This window comes from Scardinius erythrophthalmus (genome assembly GCF_964197995.2).
Source record: "Scardinius erythrophthalmus genome assembly, chromosome: 21".
NCBI classification, from domain to species: domain Eukaryota; kingdom Metazoa; phylum Chordata; class Actinopteri; order Cypriniformes; family Leuciscidae; genus Scardinius; species Scardinius erythrophthalmus.
Window position 1 is genome coordinate 37333939 of NC_138241.1, and position 5000 is coordinate 37338938.

At 45.1% G+C, this 5000-nt stretch overlaps 1 protein-coding gene across 4 annotated transcripts in view; it reads left to right on the forward strand.

Annotated features, from left to right (window-relative positions):
- klhdc3 (kelch domain containing 3) overlaps positions 1-5000 on the forward strand; it is an 85967-nt gene that overhangs the window by 35026 nt on the left and 45941 nt on the right. The window lies entirely within an intron of this gene.

The window sequence follows — 5000 nt, forward strand, 5'->3', positions numbered from 1 at the left end:
AGTGAGAGTGTGAGTGAGAGTGAGAGTGAGAGTGTGTGACTGAGAGTGAGAGTGAGTGACTGTGTGAGAGTGAGAGTGTGTGTTTGTGAGTGAGAGTGAGAGTGTGAGTGAGAGTGAGAGTTTGTGTGTGAGAATGAGAATGAGAGTGTGTGACTGAGAGTGAGAGTGTGAGTGAGTGGGAGTGTGTGTGTGAGAATGAGAATGAGAGTGTGTGACTGAGAGTGAGAGTGAGTGACTGTGTGAGAGTGAGAGTGTGAGTGAGAGTGAGAGTTTGTGTGTGAGAATGAGAATGAGAGTGTGTGACTGAGAGTGAGAGTGTGAGTGAGTGGGAGTGTGTGTGTGAGAATGAGAATGAGAGTGTGAGTGAGAGTGAGAGTTTGTGTGTGAGAATGAGAATGAGAGTGTGTGACTGAGAGTGAGAGTGTGAGTGAGTGGGAGTGTGTGTGTGAGAATGAGAATGAGAGTGTGTGACTGAGAGTGAGAGTGAGTGACTGTGTGAGAGTGAGAGTGTGAGTGAGAGTGAGAGTTTGTGTGTGAGAATGAGAATGAGAGTGTGTGACTGAGAGTGAGAGTGAGTGACTGTGTGAGAGTGAGAGTGTGTGTGTGTGAGTGAGAGTGAGAGTGTGAGTGAGAGTGAGAGTTTGTGTGTGAGAATGAGAATGAGAGTGTGTGACTGAGAGTGAGAGTGAGAGTGTGAGTGAGTGAGAGTGAGAATGAGTGTGTGTTAGGCCTGTCGCGATAATAAATTATGGGAGGCCGTATGGGACGAAACACATTGAAAACTTGCGCTACACACTGAAACACTTGCGCTACACACTGAAACACTTGCGCTACACACTGAAACGCTTGCGCTACACACTGAAACACTTGCGCTACACACTGAAACGCTTGCGCTACACACTGAAACGCTTGCGCTACACACTGAAACGCTTGCGCTACACACTGAAACACTTGCGCTACACACTGAAACGCTTGCGCTACGCTTGCGCTACACACTGAAACGCTTGCGCTACACACTGAAACACTTGCGCTACACACTGAAACGCTTGCGCTACACACTGAAACGCTTGCGCTACACACTGAAACTCTTGCGCTACACACTGAAACGCTTGCGCTACACACTGAAACACTTGTGCTACACACTGAAACTCTTGCGCTACACACTGAAACTCTTGCGCTACACACTGAAACGCTTGCGCTACACACTGAAACACTTGTGCTACACACTGAAACACTTGCGCTACACACTGAAACTCTTGCGCTACACACTGAAACGCTTGCGCTACACACTGAAACGCTTGCGCTACACACTGAAACACTGTCTGATTGTGGGCTATGTTTGAAATCTAGTGGCTTTTGTTAAAATTTCATGTTATTAAGTGTTAGTTTGTCCCGGAGATTGCAGCAATATTCCACTAGTGACTAGATGTTACTACCATGAATGAAACTAAGAATTGTACATCTTTACAGTGATAAATAAACCGTGCTTCTGTTTCCAAATGAACCAAACTTCCAGTTGCAATGAAACGACTTCCGGACACACTGAAAATGTTTGTGCTCTCTCACACGCGCGAATGTTTGAAAAGTGCTTTCTTAATGCAGGTACAACAGTACGTGGGCGATTACAGGATATATGCAAAGTGTTTCTATGTAACCATATGTATTTCATAAATATGCACATATATATAGTGTTTCACATGTACGCGCAAGTGTTTCAGTGTGTAGCGCAAGTGTTTCAGTGTGTAGCGCAAGTGTTTCAATGTGTATCGCAAGCGTTTCAGTGTGTAGCGCAAGCGTTTCAGTGTGTATCGCAAGCGTTTCAGTGTGTAGCGCAAGCGTTTCAGTGTGTAGCGCAAGCGTTTCAGTGTGTAGCGCAAGCGTTTCTGTGTGTAGCGCAAGCGTTTCAGTGTGTAGCGCAAGCGTTTCAGTGTGTATAGCAAGCGTTTCAGTGTGTAGCGCAAGCGTTTCAGTGTGTAGCGCAAGCGTTTCAGTGTGTAGCGCAAGCGTTTCAGTGTGTAGCGCAAGCGTTTCAGTGTGTAGCAACGCTTGCGCGCAACGCTTGCGTGTATTCAGTGTGTAGCGCAAGTGTTTCACATGTACGCGCAAGTGTTTCAGTGTGTAGCACAAGTGTTTCAGTGTGTATCGCAAGCGTTTCAGTGTGTAGCGCAAGTGTTTCAGTGTGTAGCGCAAGCGTTTCAGTGTGTAGCGCAAGCGTTTCAGTGTGTAGCGCAAGTGTTTCACATGTACGCGCAAGTGTTTCAGTGTGTAGCACAAGTGTTTCAGTGTGTAGCGCAAGCGTTTCAGTGTGTAGCGCAAGCGTTTCAGTGTGTAGCGCAAGTGTTTCAGTGTGTAGCGCAAGCGTTTCAGTGTGTAGTGCAAGCGTTTCAGTGTGTAGCGCAAGTGTTTCAGTGTGTAGTGCAAGTGTTTCACATGTACGCGCAAGCGTTTCAGTGTGTAGCGCAAGCGTTTCAGTGTGTAGTGCAAGTGTTTCACATGTACGCGCAAGCGTTTCAGTGTGTAGCGCAAGCGTTTCAGTGTGTAGCGCAAGTGTTTCAGTGTGTAGCGCAAGCGTTTCAGTGTGTAGCGCAAGCGTTTCAGTGTGTAGCGCAAGCGTTTCAGTGTGTAGTGCAAGTGTTTCACATGTACGCGCAAGTGTTTCAGTGTGTAGCGCAAGCGTTTCAGTGTGTAGTGCAAGTGTTTCACATGTACGCGCAAGTGTTTCAGTGTGTAGCACAAGTGTTTCAGTGTGTATCGCAAGCGTTTCAGTGTGTAGCGCAAGCGTTTCAGTGTGTAGCGCAAGCGTTTCAGTGTGTAGCGCAAGCGTTTCAGTGTGTAGCGCAAGTGTTTCAGTGTGTAGCACAAGAGTTTCAGTGTGTAGCGCAAGCGTTTCAGTGTGTAGCGCAAGCGTTTCAGTGTGTATCGCAAGCGTTTCAGTGTGTAGCGCAAGCGTTTCAGTGTGTAGCGCAAGTGTTTCAGTGTGTAGCGCAAGCGTTTCAGTGTGTAGCGCAAGTGTTTCAGTGTGTAGCGCAAGCGTTTCAGTGTGTAGCGCAAGCGTTTCAGTGTGTAGTGCAAGTGTTTCACATGTACGCGCAAGTGTTTCAGTGTGTATCGCAAGCGTTTCAGTGTGTAGCGCAAGTGTTTCAGTGTGTATCGCAAGCGTTTCAGTGTGTAGCGCAAGCGTTTCAGTGTGTAGCGCAAGTGTTTCAGTGTGTAGCGCAAGTGTTTCAGTGTGTAGCGCAAGCGTTTCAGTGTGTAGCGCAAGCGTTTCAGTGTGTAGTGCAAGCGTTTCAGTGTGTAGTGCAAGTGTTTCAGTGTGTAGCGCAAGCGTTTCAGTGTGTAGTGCAAGCGTTTCAGTGTGTAGCGCAAGTGTTTCAGTGTGTAGCGCAAGCGTTTCAGTGTGTAGCGCAAGCGTTTCAGTGTGTAGCGCAAGCGTTTCAGTGTGTAGCGCAAGCGTTTCAGTGTGTAGCGCAAGTGTTTCAGTGTGTAGCGCAAGTGTTTCAGTGTGTAGCGCAAGCGTTTCAGTGTGTAGCGCAAGCGTTTCAGTGTGTAGCGCAAGCGTTTCAGTGTGTAGCGCAAGCGTTTCAGTGTGTAGCGCAAGCGTTTCAGTGTGTAGCGCAAGCGTTTCAGTGTGTAGCGCAAGTGTTTCAGTGTGTAGCGCAAGCGTTTCAGTGTGTAGCGCAAGTGTTTCAGTGTGTAGCGCAAGTGTTTCAGTGTGTAGCGCAAGTTTTCAATGTGTTTTGTCCCATACGGCCTCCCATAATAAATAACCGTCTGATCGCGATTATTTTATCTAACCGCGATTGTTTCAGACAACCGCGATTATTGCGCTCTTTTATAGGCCTACGGCACAAGGGGGAGTCATAGACCGTCATAGATCATAGATAACAGCGTGCGTCGTCCGGTTACGACAGGATACACGGTAAAACTTACTTCAATGTGATATTGACGTTATAATGCTTGATCTGAGTTTTTTGCTGTTTCTAAATGACTCGCTCGCTACCGTGTGCCTAACACAGCACAAGGACTATGAATTGGCATCAGACGCACACTAACCAGACCTTAGTTTCAATAGTCATGTCAAAGCAATAACTAAATCAGCATACTATCATCTGAAAAATATTGCAAGAATTAGATGCTTTGTTTCCAGTCAAGACTTAGAAAAACTAGTGCATGGTGATGAAAGCATGCACTAGTTTTTCTAAGTCTTGACTGGAAACAAAGCATCTAATTCAAATGGTCTTTTTGGGAAGGCCAGTGAGGAGTCCATTACAATAATCCAATGGACTCCTCACTGGCCTTCCCAAAAAGACCATAAGACAGTTGCAGCTCATACAGAACGCTGCAGCCAGGATTCTTAGCAGAACCAGAAAATATGATCATATCACACCAGTACTCAGGTCATTACACTGGCTGCCAGTTTCTTATAGGATTGATTTTAAAGTATTATTACTAGTATATAAATCATTCAATGGCCTAGGACCTCAATACATTGCAGATATGCTCACGGAATACAAACCCAACAGATTACTCAGATCATTAGGATCACATCAGCTAGAAGTTCCAAGAGTTCACTCTAAGCAAGGAGAGTCTGCTTTTAGCTATTATGCCAGCCGCAGCTGGAACCAGCTTCCAGAGGAGATCAGACGTGCTCCTACAGTAGTCACATTCAAATCCAGACTCAAAACACTTCTGTTTAACTTTGCATTTAATGAATGAGCACTGTGTCACTGTTTGTCCGACTGTTTATACTGTGTCTTATTTTAGTCTTTATTCTAAACTGTTTTAATTATTTTTAGTTCTTTCTCGTTTCTTTATTTTAAACTGTTCTTTATTCTAAACGGTTTTAATTATTTTTAGTTATTTCTTGTTTCTTTATTTTAAACTGTTTTGTATATTCTTATTTCTTCTGATTATTTTGAATAGTATGTAAAGCACTTTGAATTACCATTGTGTATGAAATGTGCTATATAAATAAACTTGCCTTGCCTTGCCTTGCCTTG